Raw genomic sequence first — 17978 nt, 5'->3', positions numbered from 1 at the left:
AAACCTGATTGGAGGGATTCAAACATGGAGTTGCGGGAAAGATGGGCATGTATTTGGGAGGCGACAACACGTTCAAGGACTTTGTAGAGGAAAGGGAGGTTGGAGATGGGATGGTAGTTTGCAAGGACGGAGGGGTCAAGGGTTGTTTTTTTGAGGAGAGGGGTGATTATGGCAGATTTGAGGGAGAGGGGGGCAGTACCTGAGGAGAGAGAACCATTAACAATGTCAGCTAACATGGGAGCCAGGAAAGAAAGTTGGGTGGTCAGCAGATTGGTGGGAATAAGGTCAAGGGAGCAGGAAGTGGGTCTCATGGACAAGATGAGCGTGGAGAGGTCATGAGGGGCGATCAGAGAGAAACTGGAGAAAGATGTGAGTTCAGGGCTAGGGCAGGGGGGAACCTCAGATGAAGTTTGGCCCAGTGGGCTAGCGGAAGGAAGGGAAGTGGCAGAGGCAGCTGAACGGATGGTCTCAATCTTAGAGACAAAGAAGTCTATGAGCTCCTCACACATGTTGTCGGAGGTGAGGGTGGAGGAGACAGAGGAGAGGGGTCTAAGAAGCCGGGTTTATCTTTGCATTCGAGTATGATTCTGGAATAGTGAGCAATTTTGGTCGACGAGAGCTAGACCCGATAATGCTTTCTGTGGTCCAGCCAGATCTGGCGGTGAATGGCTAAACCAGTTGTCTGCCATATTCGTTCAAGTCTGCGTCCCTTGGACTTAAGGGAGCGAAGATGAGGGCCGTACCAGGGGGAACGGCCAGTGCGAAAGAGAGTAATTGTTTCAATAGGGACTAGGGCATCAAAGGTGGTGGTGAGAGTGTGGTTGAGCAGATCGGTAGCTGCAGAAATGTCATGGTGAATGGAGGGCCAAAGGCTGGACACTTGGGATTTCATAAGTGCAGTTGTAAGAGAGTTGGGAGAGAGTTTTTTCCTGGGGTGGACACAGAAGGAAGTAGGGTTGGGGGGTTGGTGGTGGAAGGGGGATGTGGGTGGAGAGCGATACGAGGAAGTGGTCAGAGATGGCCTTATCTGCGATTGGCACGATGGGAGTAGCGAGGCCACGAGAGATGGCAAGATCAAGGGGGTGGCCGTGAATATGGGTTGGGGAGTTTACATGGAGGGAGAGATTAAGGGAGGATAGGAGGCTAGTGAACTCAGAGGAGAGAGAGCATGATGAATTGAGATCGAGGTTGAAATCACCGAGGATGAGAAGTCGTTCAGTGGAGAAGTTGAGGGAGGATAGCAGTGAAGATATCTCAGCAATAAAATTTTTATGGTACTTGGGTGGGCGGTAGAGAATGAGAATTTTAAATGAGAGGTGAGAGGGGTGAAATAAGATGAGATGCTCAAAGGAGGAGAAATGTCGGAGGAGTAGGTGACAGACCAAGGTGTGATAAGAATATAGGAAATGGGAGCAGGAGTAGGCCATTTGGCCCTTCAAGCCTGCTCTGCCATTCAATAAGATCATGGCTGATCTTCTACCTCATCTCCATTTTGCTGCACTATCTCCTTGATTCCCTTAATATCCAAAAAGCTATTGATCTCTGTCTTGAATATACTCAACGACTGAGCCTCCACAGCCCTCTGGGGTAGAGAATTCCAAAGATTCACTACCCTCTGAGTGAAGAAATTTCTCCTCATCTCAGTCCTAAATGGCCGACCCCTTATTCTGAGACTGTGACCCCTGGTTCTAGACTTCCCAGCCAGGGGAAACATCCTCCCTGCATCTACCCTGTCAAGCCCTGTAAGAATTTTGTATGTTTCAATGATATCACATCTCATTCTTCTAAACTCTAGAGAATATAGGCCCAGTCAACTCAATCTGTCCTCATAGGACAATCCCCCCATCCCAGGAATCAGTCTGGTGAACCTTCCTGATTTGGTGATGAGAGTCACACCGCCACCACAGCGATCTGAGCGGGCAGCACGGTGGCATAGTGGTTAGCACTGTTGCCTCACAGCGCCAGGGACACGAGTTCGAATCCGGCCTCGGGTAACTGTCTGTGTGGAGTTTGCACATTCTCCCCGTGTTTGCGTGGGTTTCCTCCGGGTGCTCCGGTTTCCTCCCACAGTCCAAAGATGTGCGGGTTCGGATGATTGGCTATGATAAATTGACCCTTAGTGTTAGAGGGATTAAATACGTGGGGTTACGGGGATAGGGTGGGATATGTGTTGGTGTAGGGGTTACGGGGATCGGGTGGGATATGTGTCGGTGCAGGCTCGATGGGCCGAAATGGCCTCTATCTGCACTGTGGGGTTTCTGTGTTTCTGTGTGAAGTGGTGGAAGGTATAGCCAGGCGGGGAGACGTCTTTTACTGGTAAGGTGTCATCACCCCTCAACCAAGTTTCCGTCAGGGCCACAATCATCCATAATAAGCCCATGGATGGCAAGGGCCTTGTTCGCAAAAGAACGGACATTCTGGAGGGACATGTGGAGAGGGTCAGTGATGGCTGCCCCACTGCCAGCATCCACAGGGTCAAGCGCTGGGGGGGATGAGTTGGATGGGGATGAGATTGGCAAGATTTGCCCCCAGTGGGCGTGCTGGGCGGGAAGGCCGGCGAGAGAGTAGGATGGGACAGTTGGGGTTGCTGCAGGATAGGACAGTTGGGGCATTGACGAGTGCCTCGATGGGCCCTTCGTAGGATGCCAAGAGAGGCACAAAGGGAAGCTGTATGCTTATCTAAGAGAGAGTCAAACAAGGAATTCAGAAGCAATGCCTTCTCCACTTGCACTTAACCAACTTTAAATAACTCTAGAAAGCTCCAAACTGTTCCACAAACTTACACAGAGCCAATAGAAATCAAAAAGCAAGTTAACTGAAAGTTGTTGATTATCCCCTTAAATATCGCTGGCGGGGGGAGCCCTTGTGCCGCTGAACGCATGTTCAGCTGTTCGTGTTTAGAAGAGGGCATTGAATGATGCGGTGACGTCCAAAATGGCAGGTCGTGTGTAAAATCAGCATTACACGCAGATTGACGTTAGGATCTGACTCATTTGAATTCTACCGCTACACACAGGCAGCAGCCGCGCTACCAACCTGGCCAAAATGGCAACTGCTGTGGCCCTTGCCAGAATTGGCCGGACGCAAGGCAGCCACCAATTTTTTTGATGCCGCCAGCCTTAAATGCCAGCATTAAGGAACCAAATTTCAGGCGTATAAGTAGTAATTTACGATACATACATCTAGAATGTTCAGTTAAAAAATCTGGAATCCTAGTTGGTTGACCACGTCAGTGAAAGGGCAACATTGTCAACAAGCAGGTGTGATCATTTGCCCCATGCCTCAGGATGGCCAGCACTTGTATAACCCGCTTTGTGTTCTTGGTACCAATTCAGTTCAGTTCACTCAACCTATAATTTTTGAGCCTCTCTAACAGTGCAGCTAGCACTCTCTGACTCACATGGTACTCTCAGATAGTGGCTGTACCACAGGTTTTTGCACCTGTGTGCACCCTCCAAATGCTCCTGAGTGTACTTTGCTAAAATTGGCATTATTTCCTCCAGAGGACATGCTGCGTGCCATTCTAGTCACCTACAATGCGTTTACCTCCTTGATCAACGACAGCAGTCTGCATACTTGTCGGCATGGCTGCTGAAATGGTGAGAACCCTGGTGCTTTTTGTTATGCCGCCTTATACCCCCACCATGTGTTGGCATTCAGCTGAATTAGTGAAACAAGATCTGCAAGAGCCAGTACAAAAGCAATAATCAACTTGCCTGCAAGTTGGAAGTATCCCTTTAAATAGCACTGGTGGGGGCTTCCTTGTGTAGCTGAATACACATTTAGCTGTGCATGTTTAGGAGAGGGTGTAGAATGGAGCAGCGATGTCCAAAATGGCAAGTCGTGCGTCAATCAGCCTTGCACACTGATAGAAGTCATGATCTGCCTACTCTGCATACTGCCGGCGTACATATGTTGCACCCTTACCAAGATGGCGAAAAGCACGGGCCGTGCCAGAAGTGAGCGGAAGCAAGGCGGCCGGCATTTTTTTTCAAAAAACAGCCTTATCTACGAGCACTAAGGTACCAAATTTCACAGCCTAGAACGGTTCACAGTACTTCAAGGGCTAAAAATTGAGTGGGGCGCTAACTTCGCCAGAGCGCTAAAAGTAGTGCCCTGGAAGAATTAATGCCCCGCACCGGAACTTGAGTGGCTACACCCCAAGAGGGAAGCGGGGCGCTACTGGAAGCGCCCCGCATTCCTCTTGGGGCGCTGCGAGTCAATATCGCAGCACTATGTGCCGCAGCGCCATGTGCTGTGGCACGTCACGCCACGGTATTGCAGGACTTCCTCCCCTTCTTAATGGGGAGGGGCCTTATGCAGCGTGACCCGGAGCCCAGCTGGGCCCCCGGGGATCAGGAGTGCCGGCAAAAGAGCCCGGCACTCAAGAGAAGTGGCGGGTTCTTGAATCGCAGCCGGCACTCTGCGGGGGGGGGGGGGCCATTCAGGAGGCCGGGGACGGGAGCGCAGGCAGGTGCTGGCAGGCGGCCAGCAACAAAAATGGCCACCCCACACCTCGCCTTTAAATTGCGCTTCCCCAGCCACAGGTAGGCCCCCCCTGACCCCGTCGGACATAGCAGCCGGTGGTAAGTCAGGGGGCGCTCCCCAAGATTGTGGCAGGGGCGAGAGCAGGGCGCTGCGCACAGCAATGATGTCACCCCCGGCAGCGCAGCGCCACGGGGCGCTACCAGTTAGCGCCACCATTAACCTCCCACTGAATTTCGTGGGAGGCGTGGGTGGCGCCTCGCCACGCCCGGATGCTAGTTGCTTTACGCCCCATTAGGGCCCTCTTAGGGTGCTAACGGTGTAATGTATATACCTTTAAAGGGGGGAACTATCTTTTACAGCTCATGTATACTGCAGTACCAGCAGTGACCACACCTGTATATAGCACTGAGTAGTAATCTGTACAGATTAGTTCCAGTGTGAGCCACGTTTAGTAAACACCTGTTGTACCGTTCTCCTGCAGTCTGTGTCTTATTATACACGGACACAACATTGGCGACAGGGCAAGTTCGAACCTACCTGCAACTCTGCATCACCTCCCGGGGATTCGTTCCTGGAGATCAGTGGGTTGGAGGTCAAGGCCAGAGACTCGGGCGTCGACCACGGGCAACCGCCCAGTCATCCAGCAGAGACTCGAGAATTGCAGGGGAGGCTGTCGAGAACCAGGCTTGGCTTTCCAGTCGAGGTGGTCCAGCGAAACGGGCTGGCAACAGGTAGTGCGCAGACCCTTCCCGGACAGCGGCGGGCTAGAGCCCGACCGAGCGGCACAGCAAAGGGCCGAGCAGCGTCGACGGGGGAGAGAGAGAGAGGGCAGAGCGCACAGGGCGCAGCCGGTGTTCAGGGGCTGAGCAGCGTCGGAGAGAGGGAGAGAGAGACGCACAGAAACCCGCGAGGCGCCGCCATTGCCACGAGGACCGCCGAGAGCGGCATTGGCAGCAGCGCAGGAGAAGCGCACGAAACCTACAGGGCGCCGCCATTGCCACGAGAACCACCGGGAGCGGTGTTGGCAGCAGCGGGGGAGGAAGGAAAGCACGGGAGACGCCATTTTAAGTCATTGGGAGACGCCATTTTAAACCACACCCAAAATGCCGAAGAGTGGCAGTATCACCGCATTTGACAATGAAGTCGAAGATTGGACTACATATGTCGAACGAATAGAGGTATACTGCAAGGCAAATGAGGTGTCAGATGACAAGAAAGCGTCGGTATTGTTAAATTTAATGGGTGCAAAGACGTATGGTTTATTACGAAATCTAGTAACCCCAACAAAGCCAATGGAAAAGAGTTTTGAAGACATAGTAACGATACTAAAGGAACATTTAAACCCCACACTGCTGCTGATAGCAGAAAGATTCAAGTTTCACAAACGGAACCAGCATAAGGATGAAAGCAATGCTGATTATTTAACAGAACTGCGCAAACTATCGAAACACTGCCAGTTTGGAGCGGGACTGGCAGATACCTTAAGGGACAAGTTTGTGTGTGGGCTTCAAAGTGAAGGAACCCAGAAATGGCTTTTATCTGAAAAGGACCTTACACTGGAAAAGGCTTTCAGCATTGTGGTATCATATGAAGCAGCAGCACGGGGCGCTGCAGAGATACAACAGAGACCGCAAGAATATGGCAGAAACGAAATGTCATATGGAACAGAGAAGTGCTATCGCTGCGGCAGAACAACACACGACCAGAATGATTGCTGGTTCAAAGACAAAGTGTGCAGACAGTGTGGAAAAGTAGGACACATAGCACGAGTCTGCAGGTCGGGAAAGAAAACCAGCAATAAGAAACCTACCAAAGGAAAGTACAAGAAGGTACATAAGATGACGGAGAATAGTTCAGACGAACAAAAGAGTGATAACGACTCCGAAAGCAGGGAACTGAGTTGTCTGGAACTACATAATGTGATCAAAACGGAGGATCGCCGAACCAGTTCGGTCACTCTCAAGATAGCAGGAGTCCAGGTAAAGATGGAATTGGACACAGGATCAGCCCTAACAGTCATAAACCGACGGGACTACGAGCGGCTATTCTCACACATACCCTTGAGAGACACAAAAATTATTTTGAAGACGTACACGGGGCAAAAAGTCTACCCCAAAGGAAAAATAAGGGTGACCGTTATATATAACGGTAAGGAAACACCAAAACTAGACCTGTATGTATTGCAAGATGGAGGACCACCATTACTGGGACGTGAATGGATCCGGAAAATACAACTGGATTGGCATTCCATACAGGCACTGACTGTGGCTGACAAAAAGGATGACGACGTCACACCTGGGCGACTGTCAAAGATCCTAACTGACATGAAAGAAGTGTTCCAGCAAGGACTCGGTACACTAAAAGGCATGACAGCGACAATTAAAATTGAAGAAAACGCAAGCCCAAAATTTTTTAAGGCCAGACCGGTACCTTATGTGATCTGCCCAGCCGTCGAAGCAGAGCTGGAGAGTCTGGAACATTCAGGTGTACTGTCCAAGGTAGACTGGAGCGAGTGGGCTACACCCATCGTCCCTGTGATGAAAAAGTCGTTGAGCAGCACGCCTGGGGAACCAAGGAAGGTTCGCATCTGTGGGGACTTTAAGGTAACAGTGAACCCGGTCCTTCACACCGTACAATATCCACTTCCGCGGATTGAAGATATTTTCGCCTCGCTATCTGGAGGGAAACGCTTCACTAAGATTGATCTGGCCCAGGCGTATCTGCAAATGGAGGTCGAAGAAGCATCAAAAAAATACCTCACAATCAACACCCATAAATGTCTCTACCAATACAACCGGCTGGTATTCGGGGTAGCATCAGCTCCGGCTATTTGGCAGATAGCAATGGAACAAGTCCTGTAAGGGATCCCAGGGACCCAGTGTTATTTGGACGACATCCTGGTCACGGGCGAAAATGACAGTGATCACCTTGCCAACCTGGAGCAGGTGCTCACTAGATTGCAGGAATATGGGCTCCGAGCTAACCGCCCCAAATGCGAGTTTTTTAGAAAACAGATCACGTATTGTGGTCACGTTATCGATAAAGAGGGGTTACATAAGTCCCCAGAGAAGATTGAGGCAGTAGTCAAGGCTCCAGCACCGGAAAATTTGTCACAACTGAGGTCGTTCCTCGGGCTGGTAAACTACTATCATAAGCTCTTGCCAAATTTGTCTACAATACTACACCCACTGAACACCCTACTGCAAACTGGGGTGCCATGGAAGTGGAGTAACGAATGTAGACAAGCTTTCCAGAAGAGCAAAACACTAATCACATCGAAAGAGGTATTGGCCCATTACAACCCAGCATTACCAATTCGGTTGGCATGTGATGCGTCACCCTACGGCATTGGAGCGGTGCTGTCGCACAAACTCTCGGATGGCTCAGAGAGGCCAATAGCCTTTGCGTCATGATCACTAACCTCAGCCGAGCGTAACTACGCCCAGATTGACAGGGAGGCCCTCAGCCTAGTGTGGGGAGTGAAAAAGTTCAATCACTATCTGCAAGGGCAGAAATTCACCTTGCTGACTGATCACCAGCCTCTTGCCTCCATTTTTAATCCGAAGAAGGGCGTTCCGGTGATGACTGCGCAGCGACTACAAAGATGGTCACTTTTTCTCGGGGCGCACCACTATGAGATTGAATATAAGGGCACGAAACAGTATGGAAATGCTGATGGGCTATCATGCCTGCCACTGCCTACTGTGGAGGAAGCACCAGCAGTGGATCCTGTCGAAATATTCCATTCGACTATAGCTGAATACCTACCGGTAACTAACGCTTGTATCGAAAAGGAAACCCGAAATGACCCGACACTGTCTCGGGTATATGATTTGACGGTGAAGGGATGGCCAGCACATGGCGACTCACTGTTGTCAGCATTCTCGACAAGGAGAGAACAGCTGTCAGTGTGCCGAGGGACCTTGATGTGTGGATCCCGAGTGGTAATTCCACCCAAGTTAAGGGATAGAGTGCTCAATGAGCTTCATGAGGGTCATCTGCGAGGGGTAAAAATGAAAAGCCTAGCCAGGGCTTAAGTGTGGTGGCTGGGAATCGATAAACAAATCGAGGACCTGACCAAGAGCTGCTCAGGATGCCAGAAAGTCCAAAATGCACCACCACAGGCCCCTCTACACCCATGGGAGTGGCCCTCATCTCCATGGCAACGGGTGCATATTGATTTTGATGGTCCATTCATGGACTCAATGTTTTTAATAGCCATGGATGCGCACTCGAAATGGCCTTGTCAGGGTGGCTGTCACGGGGCCGTGTAGACACGGGGCTGTGCTGTCCGGGCGAGGCTGGTTCTGGACCCAAGTGCAGACAGACGAGGCAAGAAGCAGATATGCAGTCTTAAATAACAGTACTTTACTAGAATCACACAGGTAAACAGTTACAAAACATAGGAGCTCAAGACAAGCTACCACATAGGCAAATGGCTAGTCAAGATAGGAACTCAAGACAAGCTACCGTGAGGCAACCGGCTTGTCAAGACTGAGCTCAAGACAAGCTACCCCAGGGCAACCGGCTTGTCCAAAACTGAGCACCTAGTCAAGACAGAGCACCTAGTCAAGACTGACTCCCTTGTCAGGACTGAGCCCAGAGGGAAGAAACCACAGAACTTAAATACAAGCAAAAACAGGTGAAACCAATAAACCAGATAAAAGGCAGTTAAGTAATAAACAGGAGAAATAAGTAACCATTAACAAAAGGAAACCAACCAGTGAAGGTGCCATCTAGGGGTTACTGAAGGAACTGACCGGCACCCTCACAGGCCTGAGGTCATCAAAATGTCCTCCACCACCACGGAGAAAACTATTGCAGTCCTACGGACCATTTTTGCCAGGAATGGCTTGCCAGAACAGATTTGCTCCGACAACGGACCACAGTTTGTGTCCGAAGAGTTCTGGAGGTTCTTGAAAAAGAATGGGGTAAGGCATTACACATCCGCCCCATATCATCCAGCCACAAATGGATTGGCTGAGAGGTTCGTACAAACCTTTAAGAAGGCAATAAAGGCTATGTACAATGACAACATTCCGCTGCAGCACAAGGCGGACAATTTCCTGTTCGCCTACCGGAATGCGACACATGCAGTCACCAACCAGGCCCCAGCCATGATGTTCTTTAACCGAAGGTTAAGATCTCGCCTGGATTTGCTCAGACCAAACGTACGAAGAGATGTTGAGAGTAAGCAATTCCAACACATCCATGAGAAGCCAACAAGGAGCTTCAATGTAGGGCAACCAGTCTTGGCCCGCGACTACCGAACAGAAAAATGGCAGCCAGGAACAATATGCACATGGCAGGGCCCACTAATGTACACAGTGGACGTTGGGGAGAGCATAGTGAGACGCCATGCTGACCAGATCCTAGAGTCACAGGAACAAGTCAACCCCATGCCTCGCCCATACGTACCTGGTGATGAACCCGATGTACAGGTCGCATCTACCCCAGAAACAGTAGCATCAGAAGCTGATGAACCAACCGACGACAGGGGGCCAGAATCGCCTCCGCACCAAGAGCAAGACACTCGGGAAAGGTGCTATCCAGAAAGGATCAGGAAGCCTCCCCAAAGACTGAATATATAAATAGACTATTTTCAGCTAATGTTGCATGTTAAAAGTGTTAATTGTAATTAGTTTGATATTTAATTGTTAAATGAGTGTTATGGTACTGTTAGTCTAAAAGGGGAGGAATTGTAATGTATATACCTTTTAAGGGGAGAACTGTCTTTTACAGCTCATGTATACTGCAGTACCGGCAGTGACCACACCTGTATATAGCACTGAGTAGTAATCTGTACAGATCAGTTCCAGTGTGAGCCACGTTTAGTAAACACCTGTTGTACCGTTCTCCTGCAGTCTGTGTCTTATTATACACGGACACAACAAACGGGAGGTGCAAAACAACCCAATTTCCCCCCCGCAAGTGTGGTTTAACCAAGGTTCTATACAAGTTTAATAATACTTCTCTGCTTATCAATTCTATCCCTCTAGAAATGAACCCTAGTTCTTCATTTACTTTTCTTATGGCTACTTTTAGTGATCTGTGAATCTGTACCCCCACGTCCCTCTGTTTCTCTACCCCATTTGGACACTTATTTTCCAAGGACTATGTGGCCTCCTTATTCTTCCTACAAAAATGTATTACCTCGCACTTATCTATATTGAAGTTCATTTGCCCACCCATTCTGCAAGTTTCACACTTACACACCCATTCTGTAAGTTTTTTAATGTCTTTCTGTATTTTGCCGCAGTCCTCCTCTGTATTAACTATACCACCCCCCCCCGCCAATTTGGTGTCATCCGCAAATTTTGAAATTGTACTTCCGATTCCCGAGTCCAAATTGTTTATGTAAATGGTGAACAACAGTGATACCAGCAGCAATCCTTGTGGAACACCACTTGCCACCATTTGCCAATCTGAGTAACTACCTTTAACACCTACTCTCTGTTTTCTGTTTTCTAGACAGCTTGTTATCCATTTTGCTACTTGACCTCTGACTCCACATGTTCTGAACTTAGTCATGAGTCTACTATGCCGTACCTTACCGAAGCTTTTCTGAAATCCAAATATATTACAACTTCTTCTAATGTCATGTCCAGCATGTTAGTTTCCCTGGTAAATACCGAGGCAAAGTAATTATTTAATATTTCTGCCATTTCGCTGTCATTACCTGTAAGTTTACCATTTACATACATAGGATATACGGCACAGGAACAGGCCATTCGGCCCAAACAGTCCATGCCGGCATTTATGCTCCACTCCATCCTCCACCTGTCTTTCCTCATCTAAATCTAACCCTCTATTCCCTTCTCCCTCATGTGCTTGTCTAGCCTCCTCTTAAATGCATCTATACTTCTTGCATCAACCACTCCCTGTGGTAGCGAGTTCCACATTCTCACCACTCTTTGGGTAAAGAAGTTTCTTCTGAACTCCCTATTGGATTTCTTGGTGACTATCTTATATTGATGGCCTCTAGTTATGCTCTTCCCCACAAGTGGAAACATTGGGATCGATTTTCATTGACCCGTGGAGTCAGGTTTGGAGGCGTGCGGGGGGTTAAAGTCCCAAATTCGGGGGTCCCGACACCATCCCGCCCCAACCCGCCTTCATGTAAGTTTCAAAGGAGGCGGGTACCCGCCCCGCACTGGGATCCGTCTACCCGAGGCGGGAAGGGATTAGTGCCAATTAACTGCCTGTTAACAGGTAGTTAACAGGCAGTTTTTAGCCTAATCCCTATTTTAAAGCTTGAAGTGTGGGATTCCCGATGGCTCCAAACCACGCCAAGTTAGAGGAGTCGGGCCGTCGGGTTGAAGGACTTGGAGGGGTCGAGATGTCGGTGTTCAGGTGAGTGATGGGTGCATGAGTGCAAAGGTAAGTGTGTTTGGTGTGTCTAAAGTGTGTAAAGAAGTTTAAATTACCTGTACTTACCTTTTCAGCCTTCCTTCCTCCAGGTTTCGGGAGTCCATCATCTAACCAGCACAGAAAGCAGAATGGCTGCAATCTGTCAAAAGTGACAGCCTGCAGCTTTCTGTGCTGGAGAGATTTCTAACTGAGTCTGTGTAGAAGGACTCAGGTTAGAAGTAAGACTGTCAGTGTTTGACAGCTTCAAACAGCTGTGAAACGCTGATATTTCATCTGTCAAAACATCTTGACAGATGAAATTTCAGTCTGTGACATCACCTGTTGCGGGTGGCCCTCAATTGGCCTGCTGAGCCCGCTGGGTGGGCTCTACAAGGTCAATCAAGTTAAAATCGCGTGGATTGGCCGCATCTCGATGGAGGCGGTACTAAACCCCCAAAAGTTGTAGTCCCGCCTCCTTCCCGACTTCTGAATGAAAATCACCCCTATTCTCTCTGTATCCACTCTATCAAAACCTTTCACTTTAAAGATCTCTATTAGGTCACCCCTCAGCCTTCTTTTTTCAAGAGAAAAGAGACCCAGCCTGTTCATCCTTTCCTGATATTTATACCCTCGCAGTTCTGGTATCATCCTTGTAAATCTTCTCTGCACCCTCTCCAGTGCCTCTATATCCTTTTTATAATATGGCGACCAGGACTGCACACAGTATTCTAAGCGTGGCCTAACCAAGTTTCGATACAGGTTTAGCATAACTTCCCTACTTTTCAATTCTATACCTCTAGAAATAAACCCTAGTGCTTGGTTTACTTTTTTTATGGCCTTGCTAACCTGTGTCGTAACTTTCAGTGATTTGTGTATTTGTACTCCAAGATCCCTTTGTTCCTCTACCCCACCTAGACTCGTACCCTCCAAGTAATAAGTGACCTCCCTATTCTTCCTACCAAAATGTAATACCTCACATTTATCTGTGTTGAACTTCATTTGCCAATTATATGCCCATTCTGCAAGTTTATTAATGTCCTCCTGTAATTTGTTGCAGTCCTCCTCAGTATTAACTATTTCCCCCAATTTGGTGTCATCCGCAAATTTAGAAATTGTGTTTTTGATTCCAAAGTCTAAATCGTTAATTTAAATTGTGAACAACAGTGGTCCCAGCACTGATCCTTGTGGAACACCACTACCCACCTTCTGCCACTGTGAATAGCTATCTTTTACCCCTACTCTCTGCTTTCTGTCTTGAAGCCAGCTAGCTATCCATTCTGCTACTTCGCATTCTCTGACCTTGTTCATCAGCCTATTATGGGGTACCTTATTGAAGGCCTTTTGAAAATCTAGATAAATTACATCTACTGCATTACCATTGTCTACTCTCTCTGTTAGCTCTTCAAAAAATTCAATGAGGTTGGTAAAGCAAGATTTTCCCTTTTGAAATCCATACTGACTATTTATTACCATGTTTTTGGTTTCTAGATGTTCTATTTTCTCCTTTAGTAGGGATTTCATTATTTTTCCTACCACCGATGTTAAGCTGACAGGTCTATAATTCCCTGGACATGTTTTATTCCCCTTCTTAAATATAGGTATTACATGAGCTATCCGCCAGTCCTCTGGCACTACACCTTTTTCTAATGAATTATTAAATATGTGTAGTAATGCCTCTGCTATCTCTTCCCTAGATTATTTTAAAATGTGTGGATGCAATCCATCCAGACCAGGGGTTTTATCCTCTTTGAGTTTGATTAGTTTATTTAATATATCCCCTCTTTTTATTTTAAATGCACTTATCTCATTACTAATCTCATCATCCCTTAGTGGCCATATCCCTATGCTGATTTTGTTCTTGCTTTTTAGTGGGCAATATTTCGCCTGGACTCCATTGATCACCATTTTAAATGTTTCCCACTACTGTTCTATTTCTTTGCTTGTCAGTAAAATTTTCCAGTTTATTTTCCCTAGTTTCATTCTCATCCCCTTAAAAAGATTATTTTCTTCAATTTATTACTTTAGTCTTTGTCTTACTTATGTCCTTCTCAATTTTTATCTTAAGCATTATTATATTATGATCCCTATTGCCTAGATCTTCCCCATCACTAGCTTCTCATATCTGTCTTGCTCATTTTCCATTACTAGATCCCTCTCTTATTAGACTTTCTCTGGGTAAGAAAGAGGTCCTGCACACATTGTAAAAACTCCATTCCTTGTACCCCTTTTGCTGCCTCCTCTTGCCAATTTATTTGGGGATAGTTAAAATCTCCCATGATTATTATTCTACGTCCTCTACTCATTTTACATATTTGCTTACATATTTCTTCCTCCACCTCATTTCCACTATTAGGTGATCTGTAGTATATCCGTATCAATGACATCGATCCCTTATCTTTTATTTCAATTTATATGGATTCTGTTTCTAACCTGCTGTTAGTTATGTTCCTTTTTTCTACAGCCGTTATGTTATCTTTAATTAACAGAGACACCCTACCCACTTCTTCCTTCCCTATCCTTTCTGATTATGCTATAACCTGCAATATTTAATTGCCAGTCCTGTTCTTTATATAGCCATGTTTCAGTGATTCCTACTACATTTGGTTCTTTGCTATGGATAATTGCCTCTAGTTCTCCTGTTTTATTTTGTATGCTGTGTACATTGCTGTACAGGCAGTTTAATTCGTCTTTAATAGTTGTTCCTTTTACTTTATTTTTAACAGTTCTTTTATACTCCTGTTTTATAACTGTATTTGTTCCCTGAATGTTTATTTTACCCTTGTTCCTTATCTTGGTCTGACCTTTACTCTCACCTATTATTTCTTTTGTCTTCAGACTTATGTTATTTGCACCAGATCCTTCCCCACTTCTTAATAGTTGAAAGTCCTATCGACAGCCTTACTTACCCTTTCTGCTACGACATTGGTCACAGCGGTACAGCTCCTTCCTGTCCCAGTACTGATGGCAGTGCTATGTTAAAGGTGTTATATAAATGCAGGTTATTACTGTAGTTAGTTTAATGAATGGGGCAAAGACTGTTTCTCAGAGTCCCCTGTGAGAGTCTGTTATCTACTTTATATTACCCTAGAGATATTGCTCAATATCTTCAACACCACTACACTGATGCATTAGTACAGTTCTTATAACATAAGTGTTTTAATTTCTTTAAGGTCTAGTTGGATGCGCAATCTTTCTGATCTCTACTGGATATGTAGGGCGTGACTACACATTGGCTGTAGCATTTCTGACCATTTCTACTGCATTGGCGAGCTTTGCTCAAACAGGGATCTCAGTCAATGTCTTGGAAATTGCACCAAAGTAAGTGAAATGTTCTTGGAAATTAGAAGCAGGTTAATTTTCTAAGTGCTTAGAATTGCTGAGTTCTGCTATCTCAATCCACTAATTCAGGTTTGAACTGCGGTGCAATACTGGCCTACACACAGGATTCCTCACTCAGCCACATACTCACTGTGGCTTGCTGCCTTGGGGACTTTCAGGCAGAAGCTAGGAGACCTTCTCGTCTTTCATCCCCAATAATGGTACTTCATGCAGACCGACTGGTTTGTGTTGCAGTATTGTCTCTGTGGCAGATTTTGTTTCCGAGGCTGAAAATCCTTGGACTCACTTTGCTGGTAACAGAACCCATTAATTTAAAGGAAAATCAGCAAGTACTAAACACGTGTGTGATCCTCTCCACTAGATTTTTCCTCTCTACATTCAGCCTGGGCAATGTTAAATGCTCAGGTGGAAAAAACGGATGAAGTTGAAAGAGATCGAATGGGTCTTAATGTCTTAATAGACTTGATGTTCAGCATGTTCAACTAGTGCAGGTACCAATTAACAAAACCAATAGGATTTTGAACTACAGCCAATACAATAGGATACAAGTCAGAGGAGGTAGTGCAAAATCTGCACAGTGCTCTGGTCACACCACATCTGAGGACATGTCCAGTTTTGATCACCAAGATACAAGAGGAACATTGAAACACTGGAGGCAGTGCAGAGAAGAGCCACAAGGCTGCTCCATAGTGTCATGAGTCTGATATATGATTAAAGACTGGAGAAACTTGGGCCTTTCAGCTTGTGTCGGCATTTTGAAAGAGCTATCCAATTCGTCCCACTCCCCTGCCCCACCCCAACGCCTTTCAAATTTTTCCTTTTCAAGTATATATTGAATTCCTTTTCGAAAGTTACTACTGAATCTGCTTCCACCATCCTTTCAGGCAGTACATTCCAGATCATAACAGCTCACTGCGTAAAACAAAATTCTCCCCATCTCCCCCCTGGATCTGTTGCCAATTATCTTAAATATGTGTCCTCTGGTTATCAACCCTCATGCCAGTGAAAACAATTTCTCCTTATTTACTCCATCAAAACCCTATCTTATGAAGAAGAAGGGAAAGTTCAGAGAAGCAATGACCATATTAGGATCAACAAAATAGGGAAAGATATGAAAGATTGCAATGGAGGGAGAGGTTAGACGAGCATGGTGAGAGGAATCACGAGTCAGACAAAAAACTTTGCAAATTTCAAGTTTCAAGGATTGTTGAATTAAACTTTGTTTAATTATAAACAAGTACAGTGGAATTTTATTCGGACTCGTGATGACATTTTCCACAATATCCGGGATGGTGGCACCTAGTATAGCGAAAGCCTTAACGAGAAATGTAAGTATTTCTGTGTGCACAGAGCTGTGCGAAGCTGCTGAACAGAGTGGCAACGGGAATTTGGTGAGAGTGGGAATCCGGTGCAGAGGGGGACGGAAGTGCAAAGTAATTTAAACCAAGGGGCAACAGTAAATAAGTAAATAATCGCACCGGAAGACACAGTGAGGAGCGGCAGAACCAGAGGAAATTAAGATAATTATTACGGTAAGTATCTACATATCTCTTTGTGTATTTAGTATCCTTAGTGGTTAGTGTTAAGCTTGACTTAGTAAGAATTTAATATTAATGCAAGTAAGAGGAAAACGAGCTAAGTGATTAAATTCTAACTGCATTTAAATATGCTAATAATTGATGAATAGCTAAGTAATTTATCACAGTAACTAGTTTATTTAACATCAAGCTAAATCCACCTATTTACTAAATTTAGACCTCAAGTAATTTATTCATTGGATGTGGGCGTCACAGGCAAGACCAGCATTTACTAATTACCCTTGAGAAGGTGGAGGTGCCATTTCAGAGGGCACATAAAAACCAGACCAAGTAAAGATGGCAGATTGCCTTCCCTAAGGGACATTAGTGAACCAGGTGGGTTTTTATTCCAGATTTATATTTAATTAACTGAATTCAAATTTCCCCAGCTGCCTGAGGTGGGATTTAAACTCATATCTCCAGCTCACTAGTTCAGTAACATAACCACTATGCTACCTCACCCTTAAGTGACCAATTAGGTCAAGCAATAAGCTACAGATAACAAACAAATACATAAATGAATTAATTAATAAAGACATGGCAGTGCAGGCAGTGTGTTGGATTGTAGTATGTGGGAGTTTGTGGATAATGATATTGTTCCAGATTGCCACATCTGCAAGAAATGTCTCTGCCTCGAGACACTCAAACACATCTGGGAGGAGGAGGAATTACTGGGTAATTTACTTCAGAGTACAGTCACACACCATAGGAAAGCACAGGTGCAGGAAGGGGAGAGTGTGTATGTCAGTCAGCCGGGTAAGGGGAAACATAGGAGAGGTAGTGAAGGAGGTCCAGCAGACAGTGCTCCTGTCCAACAGGTAAAAATGACTCAATACCTGAGAGGATAGGGAGAAAGACTGTGGGAAGGACAGCCAGAATGCCAACCAAGGCACCATGGAGCAAGAGGCTGTCCAACAGGAGAGGTGCAGAGTAGAATGGTTGTAGGTGAAGTAAGATATTAAAAAATTGGATTTAATAGGGCAAGACAAACCAGGATTCACTTGTAACACCAATATACAAAGTGGAGGAAATGGGTTAATTCATGCTCTTGAGTTGGACAATAGAAGTCTGTAAAATTGTATAAACCCAGATAAGTTTAAACAAGACTTAGGGTCAAATGCTGAGAGATTAAAACTGTCAAAACAACCCCTGGAAAGAGGGAGAGATGTATGGGTTCAGCCAGGCAAGTCACACCTATGCACTTAAGGGTCTGTTAGTGTGAAA

At 46.1% G+C, this 17978-nt stretch overlaps 1 pseudogene; it reads left to right on the top strand.

Annotated features, from left to right (window-relative positions):
* The window catches only part of LOC147112407 (sialin-like), a 69082-nt pseudogene that overhangs the window by 43580 nt on the left and 7524 nt on the right, over positions 1 to 17978 (top strand).

This window comes from Somniosus microcephalus, chromosome 9 (assembly GCF_052327205.1).
Source record: "Somniosus microcephalus isolate GS21.2 chromosome 9, FLI_Smic_1.0, whole genome shotgun sequence".
NCBI classification, from domain to species: Eukaryota; Metazoa; Chordata; class Chondrichthyes; order Squaliformes; family Somniosidae; genus Somniosus; species Somniosus microcephalus.
This window is presented reverse-complemented; position numbering and strand designations above follow the sequence as displayed.